This window comes from Ascidiella aspersa, chromosome 4 (assembly GCF_963924565.1).
Source record: "Ascidiella aspersa chromosome 4, kaAscAspe10.2, whole genome shotgun sequence".
NCBI lineage: Eukaryota > Metazoa > Chordata > Ascidiacea > Phlebobranchia > Ascidiidae > Ascidiella > Ascidiella aspersa.
Genome location: NC_139450.1, coordinates 24,565,668 through 24,582,278, shown reverse-complemented (window position 1 = coordinate 24,582,278; position 16,611 = coordinate 24,565,668). Strand labels below are relative to the sequence as shown.

General features: G+C 38.9%; 58 non-coding genes and 31 pseudogenes across 58 annotated transcripts; all 89 read left to right on the top strand.

The window, feature by feature from the left end:
- Positions 1-11: 11 nt before the first annotated feature.
- Positions 12-130, top strand: LOC146154982 (5S ribosomal RNA). Its single transcript, XR_014495125.1, has one exon. It is a non-coding gene; the product is annotated as a 5S ribosomal RNA (ribosomal RNA).
- Positions 131-194: 64 nt separating this feature from the next.
- Positions 195-313, top strand: LOC146154981 (5S ribosomal RNA). Its single transcript, XR_014496369.1, has one exon. It is a non-coding gene; the product is annotated as a 5S ribosomal RNA (ribosomal RNA).
- A 64-nt stretch (positions 314-377) lies between these two features.
- LOC146154980 (5S ribosomal RNA) lies at positions 378-496 on the top strand. Its single transcript, XR_014497309.1, has one exon. It is a non-coding gene; the product is annotated as a 5S ribosomal RNA (ribosomal RNA).
- Positions 497-560: 64 nt separating this feature from the next.
- LOC146154979 (5S ribosomal RNA) lies at positions 561-679 on the top strand (annotated as a pseudogene).
- A 74-nt stretch (positions 680-753) lies between these two features.
- Positions 754-872, top strand: LOC146154978 (5S ribosomal RNA). Its single transcript, XR_014497350.1, has one exon. It is a non-coding gene; the product is annotated as a 5S ribosomal RNA (ribosomal RNA).
- A 64-nt stretch (positions 873-936) lies between these two features.
- On the top strand, positions 937-1,055 carry LOC146154977 (5S ribosomal RNA). The gene has a single exon (XR_014496154.1). It is a non-coding gene; the product is annotated as a 5S ribosomal RNA (ribosomal RNA).
- A 65-nt stretch (positions 1,056-1,120) lies between these two features.
- Positions 1,121-1,239, top strand: LOC146154976 (5S ribosomal RNA; annotated as a pseudogene).
- Positions 1,240-1,311: 72 nt separating this feature from the next.
- On the top strand, positions 1,312-1,430 carry LOC146154975 (5S ribosomal RNA). The gene has a single exon (XR_014495577.1). It is a non-coding gene; the product is annotated as a 5S ribosomal RNA (ribosomal RNA).
- Positions 1,431-1,494: 64 nt separating this feature from the next.
- LOC146154974 (5S ribosomal RNA) lies at positions 1,495-1,613 on the top strand. Its single transcript, XR_014495905.1, has one exon. It is a non-coding gene; the product is annotated as a 5S ribosomal RNA (ribosomal RNA).
- Positions 1,614-1,678: 65 nt separating this feature from the next.
- LOC146154973 (5S ribosomal RNA) lies at positions 1,679-1,797 on the top strand (annotated as a pseudogene).
- Positions 1,798-1,861: 64 nt separating this feature from the next.
- Positions 1,862-1,980, top strand: LOC146154972 (5S ribosomal RNA). Its single transcript, XR_014495124.1, has one exon. It is a non-coding gene; the product is annotated as a 5S ribosomal RNA (ribosomal RNA).
- Positions 1,981-2,174: 194 nt separating this feature from the next.
- Positions 2,175-2,293, top strand: LOC146154971 (5S ribosomal RNA). Its single transcript, XR_014495123.1, has one exon. It is a non-coding gene; the product is annotated as a 5S ribosomal RNA (ribosomal RNA).
- Positions 2,294-2,357: 64 nt separating this feature from the next.
- Positions 2,358-2,476, top strand: LOC146154970 (5S ribosomal RNA). Its single transcript, XR_014495628.1, has one exon. It is a non-coding gene; the product is annotated as a 5S ribosomal RNA (ribosomal RNA).
- A 65-nt stretch (positions 2,477-2,541) lies between these two features.
- On the top strand, positions 2,542-2,660 carry LOC146154969 (5S ribosomal RNA; annotated as a pseudogene).
- Positions 2,661-2,724: 64 nt separating this feature from the next.
- LOC146154968 (5S ribosomal RNA) lies at positions 2,725-2,843 on the top strand. The gene has a single exon (XR_014495122.1). It is a non-coding gene; the product is annotated as a 5S ribosomal RNA (ribosomal RNA).
- Positions 2,844-2,907: 64 nt separating this feature from the next.
- LOC146154967 (5S ribosomal RNA) lies at positions 2,908-3,026 on the top strand. Its single transcript, XR_014495831.1, has one exon. It is a non-coding gene; the product is annotated as a 5S ribosomal RNA (ribosomal RNA).
- Positions 3,027-3,090: 64 nt separating this feature from the next.
- On the top strand, positions 3,091-3,209 carry LOC146154966 (5S ribosomal RNA). Its single transcript, XR_014496585.1, has one exon. It is a non-coding gene; the product is annotated as a 5S ribosomal RNA (ribosomal RNA).
- Positions 3,210-3,283: 74 nt separating this feature from the next.
- Positions 3,284-3,402, top strand: LOC146154965 (5S ribosomal RNA; annotated as a pseudogene).
- Positions 3,403-3,476: 74 nt separating this feature from the next.
- On the top strand, positions 3,477-3,595 carry LOC146154964 (5S ribosomal RNA; annotated as a pseudogene).
- Positions 3,596-3,668: 73 nt separating this feature from the next.
- On the top strand, positions 3,669-3,787 carry LOC146154963 (5S ribosomal RNA; annotated as a pseudogene).
- A 64-nt stretch (positions 3,788-3,851) lies between these two features.
- LOC146154962 (5S ribosomal RNA) lies at positions 3,852-3,970 on the top strand (annotated as a pseudogene).
- A 65-nt stretch (positions 3,971-4,035) lies between these two features.
- On the top strand, positions 4,036-4,154 carry LOC146154961 (5S ribosomal RNA; annotated as a pseudogene).
- A 74-nt stretch (positions 4,155-4,228) lies between these two features.
- Positions 4,229-4,347, top strand: LOC146154960 (5S ribosomal RNA). Its single transcript, XR_014497333.1, has one exon. It is a non-coding gene; the product is annotated as a 5S ribosomal RNA (ribosomal RNA).
- Positions 4,348-4,411: 64 nt separating this feature from the next.
- On the top strand, positions 4,412-4,530 carry LOC146154959 (5S ribosomal RNA). The gene has a single exon (XR_014497308.1). It is a non-coding gene; the product is annotated as a 5S ribosomal RNA (ribosomal RNA).
- A 64-nt stretch (positions 4,531-4,594) lies between these two features.
- Positions 4,595-4,713, top strand: LOC146154958 (5S ribosomal RNA; annotated as a pseudogene).
- A 74-nt stretch (positions 4,714-4,787) lies between these two features.
- LOC146154957 (5S ribosomal RNA) lies at positions 4,788-4,906 on the top strand (annotated as a pseudogene).
- A 64-nt stretch (positions 4,907-4,970) lies between these two features.
- Positions 4,971-5,089, top strand: LOC146154956 (5S ribosomal RNA). The gene has a single exon (XR_014496153.1). It is a non-coding gene; the product is annotated as a 5S ribosomal RNA (ribosomal RNA).
- A 65-nt stretch (positions 5,090-5,154) lies between these two features.
- On the top strand, positions 5,155-5,273 carry LOC146154955 (5S ribosomal RNA; annotated as a pseudogene).
- A 72-nt stretch (positions 5,274-5,345) lies between these two features.
- On the top strand, positions 5,346-5,464 carry LOC146154954 (5S ribosomal RNA). Its single transcript, XR_014496014.1, has one exon. It is a non-coding gene; the product is annotated as a 5S ribosomal RNA (ribosomal RNA).
- Positions 5,465-5,528: 64 nt separating this feature from the next.
- Positions 5,529-5,647, top strand: LOC146154953 (5S ribosomal RNA). The gene has a single exon (XR_014495904.1). It is a non-coding gene; the product is annotated as a 5S ribosomal RNA (ribosomal RNA).
- A 65-nt stretch (positions 5,648-5,712) lies between these two features.
- LOC146154952 (5S ribosomal RNA) lies at positions 5,713-5,831 on the top strand (annotated as a pseudogene).
- Positions 5,832-5,897: 66 nt separating this feature from the next.
- LOC146154951 (5S ribosomal RNA) lies at positions 5,898-6,016 on the top strand. Its single transcript, XR_014495808.1, has one exon. It is a non-coding gene; the product is annotated as a 5S ribosomal RNA (ribosomal RNA).
- Positions 6,017-6,080: 64 nt separating this feature from the next.
- On the top strand, positions 6,081-6,199 carry LOC146154950 (5S ribosomal RNA). The gene has a single exon (XR_014495121.1). It is a non-coding gene; the product is annotated as a 5S ribosomal RNA (ribosomal RNA).
- Positions 6,200-6,263: 64 nt separating this feature from the next.
- Positions 6,264-6,382, top strand: LOC146154949 (5S ribosomal RNA). The gene has a single exon (XR_014496368.1). It is a non-coding gene; the product is annotated as a 5S ribosomal RNA (ribosomal RNA).
- Positions 6,383-6,446: 64 nt separating this feature from the next.
- LOC146154948 (5S ribosomal RNA) lies at positions 6,447-6,565 on the top strand. The gene has a single exon (XR_014497307.1). It is a non-coding gene; the product is annotated as a 5S ribosomal RNA (ribosomal RNA).
- Positions 6,566-6,629: 64 nt separating this feature from the next.
- Positions 6,630-6,748, top strand: LOC146154947 (5S ribosomal RNA; annotated as a pseudogene).
- Positions 6,749-6,822: 74 nt separating this feature from the next.
- Positions 6,823-6,941, top strand: LOC146154946 (5S ribosomal RNA). The gene has a single exon (XR_014497348.1). It is a non-coding gene; the product is annotated as a 5S ribosomal RNA (ribosomal RNA).
- Positions 6,942-7,005: 64 nt separating this feature from the next.
- Positions 7,006-7,124, top strand: LOC146154945 (5S ribosomal RNA). The gene has a single exon (XR_014496152.1). It is a non-coding gene; the product is annotated as a 5S ribosomal RNA (ribosomal RNA).
- Positions 7,125-7,189: 65 nt separating this feature from the next.
- Positions 7,190-7,308, top strand: LOC146154944 (5S ribosomal RNA; annotated as a pseudogene).
- Positions 7,309-7,380: 72 nt separating this feature from the next.
- LOC146154943 (5S ribosomal RNA) lies at positions 7,381-7,499 on the top strand. The gene has a single exon (XR_014496455.1). It is a non-coding gene; the product is annotated as a 5S ribosomal RNA (ribosomal RNA).
- A 64-nt stretch (positions 7,500-7,563) lies between these two features.
- Positions 7,564-7,682, top strand: LOC146154942 (5S ribosomal RNA). Its single transcript, XR_014495902.1, has one exon. It is a non-coding gene; the product is annotated as a 5S ribosomal RNA (ribosomal RNA).
- A 65-nt stretch (positions 7,683-7,747) lies between these two features.
- On the top strand, positions 7,748-7,866 carry LOC146154941 (5S ribosomal RNA; annotated as a pseudogene).
- A 66-nt stretch (positions 7,867-7,932) lies between these two features.
- LOC146154940 (5S ribosomal RNA) lies at positions 7,933-8,051 on the top strand. The gene has a single exon (XR_014495807.1). It is a non-coding gene; the product is annotated as a 5S ribosomal RNA (ribosomal RNA).
- Positions 8,052-8,115: 64 nt separating this feature from the next.
- LOC146154939 (5S ribosomal RNA) lies at positions 8,116-8,234 on the top strand. Its single transcript, XR_014496435.1, has one exon. It is a non-coding gene; the product is annotated as a 5S ribosomal RNA (ribosomal RNA).
- A 64-nt stretch (positions 8,235-8,298) lies between these two features.
- LOC146154938 (5S ribosomal RNA) lies at positions 8,299-8,417 on the top strand. Its single transcript, XR_014495120.1, has one exon. It is a non-coding gene; the product is annotated as a 5S ribosomal RNA (ribosomal RNA).
- A 64-nt stretch (positions 8,418-8,481) lies between these two features.
- Positions 8,482-8,600, top strand: LOC146154937 (5S ribosomal RNA). Its single transcript, XR_014496151.1, has one exon. It is a non-coding gene; the product is annotated as a 5S ribosomal RNA (ribosomal RNA).
- Positions 8,601-8,665: 65 nt separating this feature from the next.
- Positions 8,666-8,784, top strand: LOC146154936 (5S ribosomal RNA; annotated as a pseudogene).
- Positions 8,785-8,856: 72 nt separating this feature from the next.
- On the top strand, positions 8,857-8,975 carry LOC146154935 (5S ribosomal RNA). The gene has a single exon (XR_014496003.1). It is a non-coding gene; the product is annotated as a 5S ribosomal RNA (ribosomal RNA).
- A 64-nt stretch (positions 8,976-9,039) lies between these two features.
- Positions 9,040-9,158, top strand: LOC146154934 (5S ribosomal RNA). The gene has a single exon (XR_014495901.1). It is a non-coding gene; the product is annotated as a 5S ribosomal RNA (ribosomal RNA).
- Positions 9,159-9,223: 65 nt separating this feature from the next.
- Positions 9,224-9,342, top strand: LOC146154933 (5S ribosomal RNA; annotated as a pseudogene).
- A 66-nt stretch (positions 9,343-9,408) lies between these two features.
- Positions 9,409-9,527, top strand: LOC146154932 (5S ribosomal RNA). Its single transcript, XR_014495806.1, has one exon. It is a non-coding gene; the product is annotated as a 5S ribosomal RNA (ribosomal RNA).
- A 64-nt stretch (positions 9,528-9,591) lies between these two features.
- On the top strand, positions 9,592-9,710 carry LOC146154931 (5S ribosomal RNA). Its single transcript, XR_014495119.1, has one exon. It is a non-coding gene; the product is annotated as a 5S ribosomal RNA (ribosomal RNA).
- A 64-nt stretch (positions 9,711-9,774) lies between these two features.
- LOC146154930 (5S ribosomal RNA) lies at positions 9,775-9,893 on the top strand. The gene has a single exon (XR_014496367.1). It is a non-coding gene; the product is annotated as a 5S ribosomal RNA (ribosomal RNA).
- Positions 9,894-9,957: 64 nt separating this feature from the next.
- LOC146154929 (5S ribosomal RNA) lies at positions 9,958-10,076 on the top strand. Its single transcript, XR_014497306.1, has one exon. It is a non-coding gene; the product is annotated as a 5S ribosomal RNA (ribosomal RNA).
- A 64-nt stretch (positions 10,077-10,140) lies between these two features.
- On the top strand, positions 10,141-10,259 carry LOC146154928 (5S ribosomal RNA; annotated as a pseudogene).
- Positions 10,260-10,333: 74 nt separating this feature from the next.
- Positions 10,334-10,452, top strand: LOC146154927 (5S ribosomal RNA). The gene has a single exon (XR_014497347.1). It is a non-coding gene; the product is annotated as a 5S ribosomal RNA (ribosomal RNA).
- Positions 10,453-10,516: 64 nt separating this feature from the next.
- On the top strand, positions 10,517-10,635 carry LOC146154926 (5S ribosomal RNA). The gene has a single exon (XR_014496150.1). It is a non-coding gene; the product is annotated as a 5S ribosomal RNA (ribosomal RNA).
- Positions 10,636-10,700: 65 nt separating this feature from the next.
- LOC146154925 (5S ribosomal RNA) lies at positions 10,701-10,819 on the top strand (annotated as a pseudogene).
- A 72-nt stretch (positions 10,820-10,891) lies between these two features.
- LOC146154924 (5S ribosomal RNA) lies at positions 10,892-11,010 on the top strand. The gene has a single exon (XR_014496454.1). It is a non-coding gene; the product is annotated as a 5S ribosomal RNA (ribosomal RNA).
- Positions 11,011-11,074: 64 nt separating this feature from the next.
- On the top strand, positions 11,075-11,193 carry LOC146154923 (5S ribosomal RNA). The gene has a single exon (XR_014495900.1). It is a non-coding gene; the product is annotated as a 5S ribosomal RNA (ribosomal RNA).
- Positions 11,194-11,258: 65 nt separating this feature from the next.
- LOC146154922 (5S ribosomal RNA) lies at positions 11,259-11,377 on the top strand (annotated as a pseudogene).
- Positions 11,378-11,443: 66 nt separating this feature from the next.
- LOC146154921 (5S ribosomal RNA) lies at positions 11,444-11,562 on the top strand. The gene has a single exon (XR_014495805.1). It is a non-coding gene; the product is annotated as a 5S ribosomal RNA (ribosomal RNA).
- A 64-nt stretch (positions 11,563-11,626) lies between these two features.
- LOC146154920 (5S ribosomal RNA) lies at positions 11,627-11,745 on the top strand. The gene has a single exon (XR_014496434.1). It is a non-coding gene; the product is annotated as a 5S ribosomal RNA (ribosomal RNA).
- A 64-nt stretch (positions 11,746-11,809) lies between these two features.
- LOC146154919 (5S ribosomal RNA) lies at positions 11,810-11,928 on the top strand. The gene has a single exon (XR_014495118.1). It is a non-coding gene; the product is annotated as a 5S ribosomal RNA (ribosomal RNA).
- Positions 11,929-11,992: 64 nt separating this feature from the next.
- On the top strand, positions 11,993-12,111 carry LOC146154918 (5S ribosomal RNA). The gene has a single exon (XR_014496149.1). It is a non-coding gene; the product is annotated as a 5S ribosomal RNA (ribosomal RNA).
- Positions 12,112-12,176: 65 nt separating this feature from the next.
- LOC146154917 (5S ribosomal RNA) lies at positions 12,177-12,295 on the top strand (annotated as a pseudogene).
- A 72-nt stretch (positions 12,296-12,367) lies between these two features.
- LOC146154916 (5S ribosomal RNA) lies at positions 12,368-12,486 on the top strand. The gene has a single exon (XR_014495576.1). It is a non-coding gene; the product is annotated as a 5S ribosomal RNA (ribosomal RNA).
- Positions 12,487-12,550: 64 nt separating this feature from the next.
- Positions 12,551-12,669, top strand: LOC146154915 (5S ribosomal RNA; annotated as a pseudogene).
- Positions 12,670-12,743: 74 nt separating this feature from the next.
- On the top strand, positions 12,744-12,862 carry LOC146154914 (5S ribosomal RNA). Its single transcript, XR_014497332.1, has one exon. It is a non-coding gene; the product is annotated as a 5S ribosomal RNA (ribosomal RNA).
- Positions 12,863-12,926: 64 nt separating this feature from the next.
- On the top strand, positions 12,927-13,045 carry LOC146154913 (5S ribosomal RNA). The gene has a single exon (XR_014497304.1). It is a non-coding gene; the product is annotated as a 5S ribosomal RNA (ribosomal RNA).
- Positions 13,046-13,109: 64 nt separating this feature from the next.
- LOC146154912 (5S ribosomal RNA) lies at positions 13,110-13,228 on the top strand (annotated as a pseudogene).
- A 74-nt stretch (positions 13,229-13,302) lies between these two features.
- On the top strand, positions 13,303-13,421 carry LOC146154911 (5S ribosomal RNA; annotated as a pseudogene).
- Positions 13,422-13,485: 64 nt separating this feature from the next.
- LOC146154910 (5S ribosomal RNA) lies at positions 13,486-13,604 on the top strand (annotated as a pseudogene).
- A 65-nt stretch (positions 13,605-13,669) lies between these two features.
- Positions 13,670-13,788, top strand: LOC146154909 (5S ribosomal RNA; annotated as a pseudogene).
- A 72-nt stretch (positions 13,789-13,860) lies between these two features.
- Positions 13,861-13,979, top strand: LOC146154908 (5S ribosomal RNA). Its single transcript, XR_014495992.1, has one exon. It is a non-coding gene; the product is annotated as a 5S ribosomal RNA (ribosomal RNA).
- Positions 13,980-14,043: 64 nt separating this feature from the next.
- On the top strand, positions 14,044-14,162 carry LOC146154907 (5S ribosomal RNA). The gene has a single exon (XR_014497097.1). It is a non-coding gene; the product is annotated as a 5S ribosomal RNA (ribosomal RNA).
- A 65-nt stretch (positions 14,163-14,227) lies between these two features.
- LOC146154906 (5S ribosomal RNA) lies at positions 14,228-14,346 on the top strand (annotated as a pseudogene).
- Positions 14,347-14,412: 66 nt separating this feature from the next.
- Positions 14,413-14,531, top strand: LOC146154905 (5S ribosomal RNA). The gene has a single exon (XR_014495804.1). It is a non-coding gene; the product is annotated as a 5S ribosomal RNA (ribosomal RNA).
- Positions 14,532-14,595: 64 nt separating this feature from the next.
- On the top strand, positions 14,596-14,714 carry LOC146154904 (5S ribosomal RNA). The gene has a single exon (XR_014495117.1). It is a non-coding gene; the product is annotated as a 5S ribosomal RNA (ribosomal RNA).
- A 64-nt stretch (positions 14,715-14,778) lies between these two features.
- LOC146154903 (5S ribosomal RNA) lies at positions 14,779-14,897 on the top strand. Its single transcript, XR_014496366.1, has one exon. It is a non-coding gene; the product is annotated as a 5S ribosomal RNA (ribosomal RNA).
- A 64-nt stretch (positions 14,898-14,961) lies between these two features.
- Positions 14,962-15,080, top strand: LOC146154902 (5S ribosomal RNA). Its single transcript, XR_014497303.1, has one exon. It is a non-coding gene; the product is annotated as a 5S ribosomal RNA (ribosomal RNA).
- Positions 15,081-15,144: 64 nt separating this feature from the next.
- Positions 15,145-15,263, top strand: LOC146154901 (5S ribosomal RNA; annotated as a pseudogene).
- A 74-nt stretch (positions 15,264-15,337) lies between these two features.
- LOC146154900 (5S ribosomal RNA) lies at positions 15,338-15,456 on the top strand. The gene has a single exon (XR_014497346.1). It is a non-coding gene; the product is annotated as a 5S ribosomal RNA (ribosomal RNA).
- A 64-nt stretch (positions 15,457-15,520) lies between these two features.
- LOC146154899 (5S ribosomal RNA) lies at positions 15,521-15,639 on the top strand. Its single transcript, XR_014496147.1, has one exon. It is a non-coding gene; the product is annotated as a 5S ribosomal RNA (ribosomal RNA).
- A 65-nt stretch (positions 15,640-15,704) lies between these two features.
- Positions 15,705-15,823, top strand: LOC146154898 (5S ribosomal RNA; annotated as a pseudogene).
- Positions 15,824-15,895: 72 nt separating this feature from the next.
- LOC146154897 (5S ribosomal RNA) lies at positions 15,896-16,014 on the top strand. Its single transcript, XR_014495575.1, has one exon. It is a non-coding gene; the product is annotated as a 5S ribosomal RNA (ribosomal RNA).
- Positions 16,015-16,078: 64 nt separating this feature from the next.
- On the top strand, positions 16,079-16,197 carry LOC146154896 (5S ribosomal RNA). The gene has a single exon (XR_014495899.1). It is a non-coding gene; the product is annotated as a 5S ribosomal RNA (ribosomal RNA).
- A 65-nt stretch (positions 16,198-16,262) lies between these two features.
- LOC146154895 (5S ribosomal RNA) lies at positions 16,263-16,381 on the top strand (annotated as a pseudogene).
- Positions 16,382-16,447: 66 nt separating this feature from the next.
- Positions 16,448-16,566, top strand: LOC146154894 (5S ribosomal RNA). The gene has a single exon (XR_014495802.1). It is a non-coding gene; the product is annotated as a 5S ribosomal RNA (ribosomal RNA).
- The last annotated feature ends 45 nt before the right edge of the window (positions 16,567-16,611 follow it).

Here is a 16,611-nt window from a genome sequence, read left to right as displayed (position 1 = left end):
TGACCAATACTGTCTACGACCATACCAGGTTGAATGCACCCGATCTCGTCCGATCTCGGAAGTTAAGCAACGTCGGGATTGGTTAGTACTTGGATGGGTGACCGCCTAGGAATACCAATTGTCGTAGGCAAAATATGATTTATTTAAATTTTTACTTTTTTTAATAGATTAGACGTAAAATGTTGAGAAATACTGTCTACGACCATACCAGGTTGAATGCACCCGATCTCGTCCGATCTCGGAAGTTAAGCAACGTCGGGATTGGTTAGTACTTGGATGGGTGACCGCCTAGGAATACTAATTGTCGTAGGCATAATATCATTTATTTAAGTTTTTACATTTTTAAATAGATTAGACCATAAATGTTGTCGAATACTGTCTACAACCATACCAGGTTGAATGCACCCGATCTCGTCCGATCTCGGAAGTTAAGCAACGTCGGGATTGGTTAGTACTTGGATGGGTGACCGCCTAGGAATACCAATTGTCGTAGGCAAAATATGATTTATTTAAGTTTTTACTTTTTTAAATAGATTAGACGTAAAATGTTGAGAAATACAGTTTATGACCATACCAGGTTGAATGCACCCGATCTCGTCCGATCTCGGAAGTTAAGCAACGTCGGGATTGGTTAGTACTTGGATGGGTGACCGCCTAGCAATACCAATTGTCATAGGCAAAATATGATTTTTTAAATATATTTAAATGTTAACATTTTTAAACATTTTAGACCAAAAAATGTTGACCAATACTGTCTACGACCATAACAGGTTGAATGCACCCGATCTCGTCCGATCTCGGAAGTTAAGCAACGTCGGGATTGGTTAGTACTTGGATGGGTGACCGCCTAGGAATACCAATTGTCGTAGGCATAATATCATTTATTTAAGTTTTTACATTTTTAAAAAGATTAGACCATAAATGTTGACGAATACTGTCTACGACCATACCAGGTTGAATGCACCCGATCTCGTCCGATCTCGGAAGTTAAGCAACGTCGGGATTGGTTAGTACTTGGATGGGTGACCGGCTAGGAATACCAATTGTCGTAGGCAAAATATGATTTATTTAAGTTTTTACATTTTTAAATAGATTAGACCAAAAAATGTTGACCAATACTGGCTACGAACATACCAGATTGAATGCACCCGATCTCGTCCGATCTCGGAAGTTAAGCAACGTCGGGATTGGTTAGTACTTGGATGGGTGACCGCCTAGGAATACCAATTCTCATAGCAAAATATGATTTTTAAAATATATTTAAATGTTAACATTTTTAAAGATTTAAACCAAAAAATGTTGACCAATACTGTCTACGACCATACCAGGTTGAATGCACCCGATCTCGTCCGATCTCGGAAGTTAAGCAACGTCGGGATTGGATAGTACTTGGATGGGTGACCGCCTAGGAATACCAATTGTCGTAGGCATAATATCATTTATTTAAGTTTTTATATTTTTATATAGATTAGACCATAAATGTTGACGAATACTGTCTACGACCATACCAGGTTGAATGCACCCGATCTCGTCCGATCTCGGAAGTTAAGCAACGTCGGGATTGGTTAGTACTTGGATGGGTGACCGCCTAGGAATACCAATTGTCGTGGGCAAAATATGATTTATTTAAGTTTTTACATTTTTAAATAGATTAGGCCAAAAAATGTTGACCAATACTGGCTACGAACATACCAGATTGAATGCACCCGATCTCGTCCGATCTCGGAAGTTAAGCAACGTCGGGATTGGTTAGTACTTGGATGGGTGACCGCCTAGGAATACCAATTGTCGTAGGCATAATAACATTTATTTAAGTTTTTACATTTTTAAATAGATTAGACCATAAATGTTGACCAATACTGTCTACGACCATACCAGGTTGAATGCACCCGATCTCGTCCGATCTCGGAAGTTAAGCAACGTCGGGATTGGTTAGTACTTGGATGGGTGACCGCCTAGGAATACCAATTGTCGTAGGCATAATAACATTTATTTAAGTTTTTACATTTTTAAATAGATTAGACCAAAAAATGTTGACCAATACTGGCTACGAACATACCAGGTTGAATGCACCCGATCGACCGCCTAGGAATTCCAATTGTCGTAGGCACAATATGATTTATTTAAGTTTTTACATTTTTAAATAGATTAGACCATAAATGTTGACGATTACTGTCTACGACCATACCAGGTTGAATGCACCCGATCTCGTCCGATCTCGGAAGTTAAGCAACGTCGGGATTGGTTAGTACTTGGATGGGTGACCGCCTAGGAATACCAATTGTCGTAGGCAAAATATGATTTATTTAAATTTTTACTTTTTTAAATAGATTAGACGTAAAATGTTGAGAAATACTGTCTACGACCATACCAGGTTGAATGCACCCGATCTCGTCCGATCTCGGAAGTTAAGCAACGTCGGGATTGGCTAGTACTTGGATGGGTGACCGCCTAGGAATACCAATTGTCGTAGGCAAAATATGATTTATTTAAGTTTTTACATTTTTAAATAGATTAGACCTAAAAATGTTGACCAATACTGCATACGACCATACCAGGTTGAATGCACCCCATCTCGTCCGATCTCGGAAGTTAAGCAACATCGGGATTGGTTAGTACTTGGATGGGTGACCGCCTAGGAATACCAATTGTCGTAGGCACAATATGATTTGTTTAAGTTTTTACATTTTTAAACAGATTAGACCATAAATGTTGACCAATACTGTCTACGACCATACCAGGTTGAATGCACCCGATCTCGTCCGATCTCGGAAGTTAAGCAACGTCGGGATTGGTTAGTACTTGGATGGGTGACCGCCTAGGAATACCAATTGTCGTAGGCAAAATATGATTTATTTAAGTTTTTACTTTTTTAAATAGATTAGACGTAAAATGTTGAGAAATACTGTTTACGACCATACCAGGTTGAATGCACCCGATCTCGTCCGATCTCGGAAGTTAAGCAACGTCGGGATTGGTTAGTACTTGGATGGGTGACCGCCTAGGAATACCAATTGTCGTAGGCAAAATATGATTTATTTAAGTTTTTACTTTTTTAAATAGATTAGACGTAAAATGTTGAGAAATACTGCTTATGACCATACCAGGTTGAATGCACCCGATCTCGTCCGATCTCGGAAGTTAAGCAACGTCGGGATTGGTTAGTACTTGGATGGGTGACCGCATAGGAATTCCAATTGTCATAGGCAAAATATGATTTATAAAATATATTTAAATGTTAACTTTTTTGAAGATTTTAGACCAAAAAATGTTGACCAATACTGTCTACGACCATACCAGGTTAAATGCACCCGATCTCGTCCGATCTCGGAAGTTAAGCAACGTCGGGATTGGTTAGTACTTGGATGGGTGACCGCCTAGCAATACCAATTGTCATAGGCAAAATATGATTTTTAAAATATATTTAAATGTTAATATTTTTAAAGATTTTAGACCAAAAAATGTTGACCAATACTGTCTACGACCAAACCAGGTTGAATTCACCCGATCTCGTCCGATCTCGGAAGTTAAGCAACATCGGGATTGGTTGCTACTTGGATGGGTGACCGCCTAGGAATACCAATTGTCATAGGCAAATTATTATTTTTAAAATATATTTAAATGTTAGCATTTTAAAGATTTTAGACCAAAAAATGTTTACCAACACTGTCTACGACCATACCAGGTTCAATGCACCCGATATCGTCCGATCTCGGAAGTTAAGCAACGTTGGGATTGGTTAGTACTTGGATGGGTGACCGCCTAGGAATACCAATTGTCGTAGGCACAATATGATTTATTTAAGTTTTACATTTTTAAATAGATTAGACCAAAAAATGTTGACCAATACTGGCTACGACCATACCAGGTTGAATGCACCCGATCTCGTCCGATCTCGGAAGTTAAGCAACGTCGGGATTGGTTAGTACTTGGATGGGTGACCGCCTAGCAATACCAATTGTCGTAGGCAAAATATGATTTATTTAAGTTTTTACATTTTTAAATAGATTAGACCAAAAAATGTTGACCAATACTGGCTACGACCATACCAGGTTGAATGCACCCGATCTCGTCCGATCTCGGAAGTTAAGCAACGTCGGGATTGGTTAGTACTTGGATGGGTGACCGCCTAGCAATACCAATTGTCATAGGCAAAATATGATTTTTAAAATATATTTAAATGTTAACATTTTTAAAGATTTTAGACCAAAAAATGTTGACCAATACTGTCTACGACCATACCAGGTTGAATGCACCCGATCTCGTCCGATCTCGGAAGTTAAGCAACGTCGGGATTGGTTAGTACTTGGATGGGTGACCGCCTAGGAATACCAATTCTCGTAGGCATAATATCATTTATTTAAGTTTTTACATTTTTAAATAGATTAGACCATAAATGTTGTCGAATACTGTCTACAACCATACCAGGTTGAATGCACCCGATCTCGTCCGATCTCGGAAGTTAAGCAACGTCGGGATTGGTTAGTACTTGGATGGGTGACCGCCTAGGAATACCAATTGTCGTAGGCAAAATATGATTTATTTAAGTTTTTACTTTTTTAAATAGATTAGACGTAAAATGTTGAGAAATACAGCTTATGACCATACCAGGTTGAATGCACCCGATCTCGTCCGATCTCGGAAGTTAAGCAACGTCGGGATTGGTTAGTACTTGGATGGGTGACCGCCTAGCAATACCAATTGTCATAGGCAAAATATGATTTTTTAAATATATTTAAATGTTAACATTTTTAAACATTTTAGACCAAAAAATGTTGACCAATACTGTCTACGACCATAACAGATTGAATGCACCCGATCTCGTCCGATCTCGGAAGTTAAGCAACGTCGGGATTGGTTAGTACTTGGATGGGTGACCGCCTAGGAATACCAATTGTCGTAGGCATAATATCATTTATTTAAGTTTTTACATTTTTAAAAAGATTAGACCATAAATGTTGACGAATACTGTCTACGACCATACCAGGTTGAATGCACCCGATCTCGTCCGATCTCGGAAGTTAAGCAACGTCGGGATTGGTTAGTACTTGGATGGGTGACCGGCTAGGAATACCAATTGTCGTAGGCAAAATATGATTTATTTAAGTTTTTACATTTTTAAATAGATTAGACCAAAAAATGTTGACCAATACTGGCTACGAACATACCAGATTGAATGCACCCGATCTCGTCCGATCTCGGAAGTTAAGCAACGTCGGGATTGGTTAGTACTTGGATGGGTGACCGCCTAGGAATACCAATTCTCATAGCAAAATATGATTTTTAAAATATATTTAAATGTTAACATTTTTAAAGATTTAAACCAAAAAATGTTGACCAATACTGTCTACGACCATACCAGGTTGAATACACCCGATCTCGTCCGATCTCGGAAGTTAAGCAACGTCGGGATTGGATAGTACTTGGATGGGTGACCGCCTAGGAATACCAATTGTCGTAGGCATAATATCATTTATTTAAGTTTTTATATTTTTAAATAGATTAGACCATAAATGTTGACGAATACTGTCTACGACCATACCAGGTTGAATGCACCCGATCTCGTCCGATCTCGGAAGTTAAGCAACGTCGGGATTGGTTAGTACTTGGATGGGTGACCGCCTAGGAATACCAATTGTCGTGGGCAAAATATGATTTATTTAAGTTTTTACATTTTTAAATAGATTAGGCCAAAAAATGTTGACCAATACTGGCTACGAACATACCAGATTGAATGCACCCGATCTCGTCCGATCTCGGAAGTTAAGCAACGTCGGGATTGGTTAGTACTTGGATGGGTGACCGCCTAGGAATACCAATTGTCGTAGGCAAAATATGATTTATTTAAGTTTTTATAATTTTCAAATAGATTAGACCAAAAAATGTTGACCAATACTGGCTACGACCATACCAGGTTGAATGCACCCGATCTCGTCCGATCTCGGAAGTTAAGCAACGTCGGGATTGGTTAGTACTTGGATGGGTGACCGCCTAGGAATACCAATTGTCGTAGGCTCAATATGATTTATTTAAGTTTTTACATTTTTAAATAGATTAGACCATAAATGTTGACCAATACTGTCTACGACCATACCAGGTTGAATGCACCCGATCTCGTCCGATCTCGGAAGTTAAGCAACGTCGGGATTGGTTAGTACTTGGATGGGTGACCGCCTAGGAATACCAATTGTCGTAGGCAAAATATGATTTATTTAAATTTTTACTTTTTTTAATAGATTAGACGTAAAATGTTGAGAAATACTGTCTACGACCATACCAGGTTGAATGCACCCGATCTCGTCCGATCTCGGAAGTTAAGCAACGTCGGGATTGGTTAGTACTTGGATGGGTGACCGCCTAGGAATACTAATTGTCGTAGGCATAATATCATTTATTTAAGTTTTTACATTTTTAAATAGATTAGACCATAAATGTTGTCGAATACTGTCTACAACCATACCAGGTTGAATGCACCCGATCTCGTCCGATCTCGGAAGTTAAGCAACGTCGGGATTGGTTAGTACTTGGATGGGTGACCGCCTAGGAATACCAATTGTCGTAGGCAAAATATGATTTATTTAAGTTTTTACTTTTTTAAATAGATTAGACGTAAAATGTTGAGAAATACAGCTTATGACCATACCAGGTTGAATGCACCCGATCTCGTCCGATCTCGGAAGTTAAGCAACGTCGGGATTGGTTAGTACTTGGATGGGTGACCGCCTAGCAATACCAATTGTCATAGGCAAAATATGATTTTTTAAATATATTTAAATGTTAACATTTTTAAACATTTTAGACCAAAAAATGTTGACCAATACTGTCTACGACCATAACAGGTTGAATGCACCCGATCTCGTCCGATCTCGGAAGTTAAGCAACGTCGGGATTGGTTAGTACTTGGATGGGTGACCGCCTAGGAATACCAATTGTCGTAGGCATAATATCATTTATTTAAGTTTTTACATTTTTAAAAAGATTAGACCATAAATGTTGACGAATACTGTCTACGACCATACCAGGTTGAATGCACCCGATCTCGTCCGATCTCGGAAGTTAAGCAACGTCGGGATTGGTTAGTACTTGGATGGGTGACCGGCTAGGAATACCAATTGTCGTAGGCAAAATATGATTTATTTAAGTTTTTACATTTTTAAATAGATTAGACCAAAAAATGTTGACCAATACTGGCTACGAACATACCAGATTGAATGCACCCGATCTCGTCCGATCTCGGAAGTTAAGCAACGTCGGGATTGGTTAGTACTTGGATGGGTGACCGCCTAGGAATACCAATTCTCATAGCAAAATATGATTTTTAAAATATATTTAAATGTTAACATTTTTAAAGATTTAAACCAAAAAATGTTGACCAATACTGTCTACGACCATACCAGGTTGAATGCACCCGATCTCGTCCGATCTCGGAAGTTAAGCAACGTCGGGATTGGATAGTACTTGGATGGGTGGCCGCCTAGGAATACCAATTGTCGTAGGCATAATATCATTTATTTAAGTTTTTATATTTTTATATAGATTAGACCATAAATGTTGACGAATACTGTCTACGACCATACCAGGTTGAATGCACCCGATCTCGTCCGATCTCGGAAGTTAAGCAACGTCGGGATTGGTTAGTACTTGGATGGGTGACCGCCTAGGAATACCAATTGTCGTGGGCAAAATATGATTTATTTAAGTTTTTACATTTTTAAATAGATTAGGCCAAAAAATGTTGACCAATACTGGCTACGAACATACCAGATTGAATGCACCCGATCTCGTCCGATCTCGGAAGTTAAGCAACGTCGGGATTGGTTAGTACTTGGATGGGTGACCGCCTAGGAATACCAATTGTCGTAGGCAAAATATGATTTATTTAAGTTTTTATAATTTTCAAATAGATTAGACCAAAAAATGTTGACCAATACTGGCTACGACCATACCAGGTTGAATGCACCCGATCTCGTCCGATCTCGGAAGTTAAGCAACGTCGGGATTGGTTAGTACTTGGATGGGTGACCGCCTAGGAATACCAATTGTCGTAGGCTCAATATGATTTATTTAAGTTTTTACATTTTTAAATAGATTAGACCATAAATGTTGACCAATACTGTCTACGACCATACCAGGTTGAATGCACCCGATCTCGTCCGATCTCGGAAGTTAAGCTACGTCGGGATTGGTTAGTACTTGGATGGGTGACCGCCTAGGAATACCAATTGTCGTAGGCAAAATATGATTTATTTAAATTTTTACTTTTTTAAATAGATTAGACGTAAAATGTTGAGAAATACTGTCTACGACCATACCAGGTTGAATGCACCCGATCTCGTCCGATCTCGGAAGTTAAGCAACGTCGGGATTGGTTAGTACTTGGATGGGTGACCGCCTAGGAATACCAATTGTCGTAGGCATAATATCATTTATTTAAGTTTTTACATTTTTAAAAAGATTAGACCATAAATGTTGACGAATACTGTCTACGACCATACCAGGTTGAATGCACCCGATCTCGTCCGATCTCGGAAGTTAAGCAACGTCGGGATTGGTTAGTACTTGGATGGGTGACCGGCTAGGAATACCAATTGTCGTAGGCAAAATATGATTTATTTAAGTTTTTACATTTTTAAATAGATTAGACCAAAAAATGTTGACCAATACTGGCTACGAACATACCAGATTGAATGCACCCGATCTCGTCCGATCTCGGAAGTTAAGCAACGTCGGGATTGGTTAGTACTTGGATGGGTGACCGCCTAGGAATACCAATTCTCATAGCAAAATATGATTTTTAAAATATATTTAAATGTTAACATTTTTAAAGATTTAAACCAAAAAATGTTGACCAATACTGTCTACGACCATACCAGGTTGAATACACCCGATCTCGTCCGATCTCGGAAGTTAAGCAACGTCGGGATTGGATAGTACTTGGATGGGTGACCGCCTAGGAATACCAATTGTCGTAGGCATAATATCATTTATTTAAGTTTTTATATTTTTAAATAGATTAGACCATAAATGTTGACGAATACTGTCTACGACCATACCAGGTTGAATGCACCCGATCTCGTCCGATCTCGGAAGTTAAGCAACGTCGGGATTGGTTAGTACTTGGATGGGTGACCGCCTAGGAATACCAATTGTCGTGGGCAAAATATGATTTATTTAAGTTTTTACATTTTTAAATAGATTAGGCCAAAAAATGTTGACCAATACTGGCTACGAACATACCAGATTGAATGCACCCGATCTCGTCCGATCTCGGAAGTTAAGCAACGTCGGGATTGGTTAGTACTTGGATGGGTGACCGCCTAGGAATACCAATTGTCGTAGGCAAAATATGATTTATTTAAGTTTTTATAATTTTCAAATAGATTAGACCAAAAAATGTTGACCAATACTGGCTACGACCATACCAGGTTGAATGCACCCGATCTCGTCCGATCTCGGAAGTTAAGCAACGTCGGGATTGGTTAGTACTTGGATGGGTGACCGCCTAGGAATACCAATTGTCGTAGGCTCAATATGATTTATTTAAGTTTTTACATTTTTAAATAGATTAGACCATAAATGTTGACCAATACTGTCTACGACCATACCAGGTTGAATGCACCCGATCTCGTCCGATCTCGGAAGTTAAGCAACGTCGGGATTGGTTAGTACTTGGATGGGTGACCGCCTAGGAATACCAATTGTCGTAGGCAAAATATGATTTATTTAAATTTTTACTTTTTTTAATAGATTAGACGTAAAATGTTGAGAAATACTGTCTACGACCATACCAGGTTGAATGCACCCGATCTCGTCCGATCTCGGAAGTTAAGCAACGTCGGGATTGGTTAGTACTTGGATGGGTGACCGCCTAGGAATACTAATTGTCGTAGGCATAATATCATTTATTTAAGTTTTTACATTTTTAAATAGATTAGACCATAAATGTTGTCGAATACTGTCTACAACCATACCAGGTTGAATGCACCCGATCTCGTCCGATCTCGGAAGTTAAGCAACGTCGGGATTGGTTAGTACTTGGATGGGTGACCGCCTAGGAATACCAATTGTCGTAGGCAAAATATGATTTATTTAAGTTTTTACTTTTTTAAATAGATTAGACGTAAAATGTTGAGAAATACAGCTTATGACCATACCAGGTTGAATGCACCCGATCTCGTCCGATCTCGGAAGTTAAGCAACGTCGGGATTGGTTAGTACTTGGATGGGTGACCGCCTAGCAATACCAATTGTCATAGGCAAAATATGATTTTTTAAATATATTTAAATGTTAACATTTTTAAACATTTTAGACCAAAAAATGTTGACCAATACTGTCTACGACCATAACAGGTTGAATGCACCCGATCTCGTCCGATCTCGGAAGTTAAGCAACGTCGGGATTGGTTAGTACTTGGATGGGTGACCGCCTAGGAATACCAATTGTCGTAGGCATAATATCATTTATTTAAGTTTTTACATTTTTAAAAAGATTAGACCATAAATGTTGACGAATACTGTCTACGACCATACCAGGTTGAATGCACCCGATCTCGTCCGATCTCGGAAGTTAAGCAACGTCGGGATTGGTTAGTACTTGGATGGGTGACCGGCTAGGAATACCAATTGTCGTAGGCAAAATATGATTTATTTAAGTTTTTACATTTTTAAATAGATTAGACCAAAAAATGTTGACCAATACTGGCTACGAACATACCAGATTGAATGCACCCGATCTCGTCCGATCTCGGAAGTTAAGCAACGTCGGGATTGGTTAGTACTTGGATGGGTGACCGCCTAGGAATACCAATTCTCATAGCAAAATATGATTTTTAAAATATATTTAAATGTTAACATTTTTAAAGATTTAAACCAAAAAATGTTGACCAATACTGTCTACGACCATACCAGGTTGAATGCACCCGATCTCGTCCGATCTCGGAAGTTAAGCAACGTCGGGATTGGATAGTACTTGGATGGGTGGCCGCCTAGGAATACCAATTGTCGTAGGCATAATATCATTTATTTAAGTTTTTATATTTTTATATAGATTAGACCATAAATGTTGACGAATACTGTCTACGACCATACCAGGTTGAATGCACCCGATCTCGTCCGATCTCGGAAGTTAAGCAACGTCGGGATTGGTTAGTACTTGGATGGGTGACCGCCTAGGAATACCAATTGTCGTGGGCAAAATATGATTTATTTAAGTTTTTACATTTTTAAATAGATTAGGCCAAAAAATGTTGACCAATACTGGCTACGAACATACCAGATTGAATGCACCCGATCTCGTCCGATCTCGGAAGTTAAGCAACGTCGGGATTGGTTAGTACTTGGATGGGTGACCGCCTAGGAATACCAATTGTCGTAGGCAAAATATGATTTATTTAAGTTTTTATAATTTTCAAATAGATTAGACCAAAAAATGTTGACCAATACTGGCTACGACCATACCAGGTTGAATGCACCCGATCTCGTCCGATCTCGGAAGTTAAGCAACGTCGGGATTGGTTAGTACTTGGATGGGTGACCGCCTAGGAATACCAATTGTCGTAGGCTCAATATGATTTATTTAAGTTTTTACATTTTTAAATAGATTAGACCATAAATGTTGACCAATACTGTCTACGACCATACCAGGTTGAATGCACCCGATCTCGTCCGATCTCGGAAGTTAAGCTACGTCGGGATTGGTTAGTACTTGGATGGGTGACCGCCTAGGAATACCAATTGTCGTAGGCAAAATATGATTTATTTAAATTTTTACTTTTTTAAATAGATTAGACGTAAAATGTTGAGAAATACTGTCTACGACCATACCAGGTTGAATGCACCCGATCTCGTCCGATCTCGGAAGTTAAGCAACGTCGGGATTGGTTAGTACTTGGATGGGTGACCGCCTAGGAATACCAATTGTCGTAGGCATAATATCATTTATTTAAGTTTTTACATTTTTAAAAAGATTAGACCATAAATGTTGACGAATACTGTCTACGACCATACCAGGTTGAATGCACCCGATCTCGTCCGATCTCGGAAGTTAAGCAACGTCGGGATTGGTTAGTACTTGGATGGGTGACCGGCTAGGAATACCAATTGTCGTAGGCAAAATATGATTTATTTAAGTTTTTACATTTTTAAATAGATTAGACCAAAAAATGTTGACCAATACTGGCTACGAACATACCAGATTGAATGCACCCGATCTCGTCCGATCTCGGAAGTTAAGCAACGTCGGGATTGGTTAGTACTTGGATGGGTGACCGCCTAGGAATACCAATTCTCATAGCAAAATATGATTTTTAAAATATATTTAAATGTTAACATTTTTAAAGATTTAAACCAAAAAATGTTGACCAATACTGTCTACGACCATACCAGGTTGAATGCACCCGATCTCGTCCGATCTCGGAAGTTAAGCAACGTCGGGATTGGATAGTACTTGGATGGGTGACCGCCTAGGAATACCAATTGTCGTAGGCACAATATGATTTATTTAAGTTTTACATTTTTAAATAGATTAGACCAAAAAATGTTGACCAATACTGGCTACGACCATACCAGGTTGAATGCACCCGATCTCGTCCGATCTCGGAAGTTAAGCAACGTCGGGATTGGTTAGTACTTGGATGGGTGACCGCCTAGCAATACCAATTGTCATAGGCAAAATATGATTTTTAAAATATATTTAAATGTTAACATTTTTAAAGATTTTAGACCAAAAAATGTTGACCAATACTGTCTACGACCATACCAGGTTGAATGCACCCGATCTCGTCCGATCTCGGAAGTTAAGCAACGTCGGGATTGGTTAGTACTTGGATGGGTGACCGCCTAGGAATACCAATTCTCGTAGGCATAATATCATTTATTTAAGTTTTTACATTTTTAAATAGATTAGACCATAAATGTTGTCGAATACTGTCTACAACCATACCAGGTTGAATGCACCCGATCTCGTCCGATCTCGGAAGTTAAGCAACGTCGGGATTGGTTAGTACTTGGATGGGTGACCGCCTAGGAATACCAATTGTCGTAGGCAAAATATGATTTATTTAAGTTTTTACTTTTTTAAATAGATTAGACGTAAAATGTTGAGAAATACAGCTTATGACCATACCAGGTTGAATGCACCCGATCTCGTCCGATCTCGGAAGTTAAGCAACGTCGGGATTGGTTAGTACTTGGATGGGTGACCGCCTAGCAATACCAATTGTCATAGGCAAAATATGATTTTTTAAATATATTTAAATGTTAACATTTTTAAACATTTTAGACTAAAAAATGTTGACCAATACTGTCTACGACCATAACAGATTGAATGCACCCGATCTCGTCCGATCTCGGAAGTTAAGCAACGTCGGGATTGGTTAGTACTTGGATGGGTGACCGCCTAGGAATACCAATTGTCGTAGGCATAATATCATTTATTTAAGTTTTTACATTTTTAAAAAGATTAGACCATAAATGTTGACGAATACTGACTACGACCATACCAGGTTGAATGCACCCGATCTCGTCCGATCTCGGAAGTTAAGCAACGTCGGGATTGGTTAGTACTTGGATGGGTGACCGGCTAGGAATACCAATTGTGGTAGGCAAAATATGATTTATTTAAGTTTTTACATTTTTAAATAGATTAGACCAAAAAATGTTGACCAATACTGGCTACGAACATACCAGATTGAATGCACCCGATCTCGTCCGATCTCGGAAGTTAAGCAACGTCGGGATTGGTTAGTACTTGGATGGGTGACCGCCTAGGAATACCAATTCTCATAGCAAAATATGATTTTTAAAATATATTTAAATGTTAACATTTTTAAAGATTTAAACCAAAAAATGTTGACCAATACTGTCTACGACCATACCAGGTTGAATACACCCGATCTCGTCCGATCTCGGAAGTTAAGCAACGTCGGGATTGGATAGTACTTGGATGGGTGACCGCCTAGGAATACCAATTGTCGTAGGCATAATATCATTTATTTAAGTTTTTATATTTTTAAATAGATTAGACCATAAATGTTGACGAATACTGTCTACGACCATACCAGGTTGAATGCACCCGATCTCGTCCGATCTCGGAAGTTAAGCAACGTCGGGATTGGTTAGTACTTGGATGGGTGACCGGCTAGGAATACCAATTGTCGTGGGCAAAATATGATTTATTTAAGTTTTTACATTTTTAAATAGATTAGGCCAAAAAATGTTGACCAATACTGGCTACGAACATACCAGATTGAATGCACCCGATCTCGTCCGATCTCGGAAGTTAAGCAACGTCGGGATTGGTTAGTACTTGGATGGGTGACCGCCTAGGAATACCAATTGTCGTAGGCAAAATATGATTTATTTAAGTTTTTATAATTTTCAAATAGATTAGACCAAAAAATGTTGACCAATACTGGCTACGACCATACCAGGTTGAATGCACCCGATCTCGTCCGATCTCGGAAGTTAAGCAACGTCGGGATTGGTTAGTACTTGGATGGGTGACCGCCTAGGAATACCAATTGTCGTAGGCTCAATATGATTTATTTAAGTTTTTACATTTTTAAATAGATTAGACCATAAATGTTGACCAATACTGTCTACGACCATACCAGGTTGAATGCACCCGATCTCGTCCGATCTCGGAAGTTAAGCAACGTCGGGATTGGTTAGTACTTGGATGGGTGACCGCCTAGGAATACCAATTGTCGTAGGCAAAATATGATTTATTTAAATTTTTACTTTTTTTAATAGATTAGACGTAAAATGTTGAGAAATACTGTCTACGACCATACCAGGTTGAATGCACCCGATCTCGTCCGATCTCGGAAGTTAAGCAACGTCGGGATTGGTTAGTACTTGGATGGGTGACCGCCTAGGAATACTAATTGTCGTAGGCATAATATCATTTATTTAAGTTTTTACATTTTTAAATAGATTAGACCATAAATGTTGTCGAATACTGTCTACAACCATACCAGGTTGAATGCACCCGATCTCGTCCGATCTCGGAAGTTAAGCAACGTCGGGATTGGTTAGTACTTGGATGGGTGACCGCCTAGGAATACCAATTGTCGTAGGCAAAATATGATTTATTTAAGTTTTTACTTTTTTAAATAGATTAGACGTAAAATGTTGAGAAATACAGCTTATGACCATACCAGGTTGAATGCACCCGATCTCGTCCGATCTCGGAAGTTAAGCAACGTCGGGATTGGTTAGTACTTGGATGGGTGACCGCCTAGCAATACCAATTGTCATAGGCAAAATATGATTTTTTAAATATATTTAAATGTTAACATTTTTAAACATTTTAGACCAAAAAATGTTGACCAATACTGTCTACGACCATAACAGGTTGAATGCACCCGATCTCGTCCGATCTCGGAAGTTAAGCAACGTCGGGATTGGTTAGTACTTGGATGGGTGACCGCCTAGGAATACCAATTGTCGTAGGCATAATATCATTTATTTAAGTTTTTACATTTTTAAAAAGATTAGACCATAAATGTTGACGAATACTGTCTACGACCATACCAGGTTGAATGCACCCGATCTCGTCCGATCTCGGAAGTTAAGCAACGTCGGGATTGGTTAGTACTTGGATGGGTGACCGGCTAGGAATACCAATTGTCGTAGGCAAAATATGATTTATTTAAGTTTTTACATTTTTAAATAGATTAGACCAAAAAATGTTGACCAATACTGGCTACGAACATACCAGATTGAATGCACCCGATCTCGTCCGATCTCGGAAGTTAAGCAACGTCGGGATTGGTTAGTACTTGGATGGGTGACCGCCTAGGAATACCAATTCTCATAGCAAAATATGATTTTTAAAATATATTTAAATGTTAACATTTTTAAAGATTTAAACCAAAAAATGTTGACCAATACTGTCTACGACCATACCAGGTTGAATGCACCCGATCTCGTCCGATCTCGGAAGTTAAGCAACGTCGGGATTGGATAGTACTTGGATGGGTGACCGCCTAGGAATACCAATTGTCGTAGGCATAATATCATTTATTTAAGTTTTTATATTTTTATATAGATTAGACCATAAATGTTGACGAATACTGTCTACGACCATACCAGGTTGAATGCACCCGATCTCGTCCGATCTCGGAAGTTAAGCAACGTCGGGATTGGTTAGTACTTGGATGGGTGACCGCCTAGGAATACCAATTGTCGTGGGCAAAATATGATTTATTTAAGTTTTTACATTTTTAAATAGATTAGGCCAAAAAATGTTGACCAATACTGGCTACGAACATACCAGATTGAATGCACCCGATCTCGTCCGATCTCGGAAGTTAAGCAACGTCGGGATTGGTTAGTACTTGGATGGGTGACCGCCTAGGAATACCAATTGTCGTAGGCAAAATATGATTTATTTAAGTTTTTATAATTTTCAAATAGATTAGACCAAAAAATGTTGACCAATACTGGCTACGACCATACCAGGTTGAATGCACCCGATCTCGTCCGATCTCGGAAGTTAAGCAACGTCGGGATTGGTTAGTACTTGGATGGGTGACCGCCTAGGAATACCAATTGTCGTAGGCTCAATATGATTTATTTAAGTTTTTACATTTTTAAATAGATTAGACC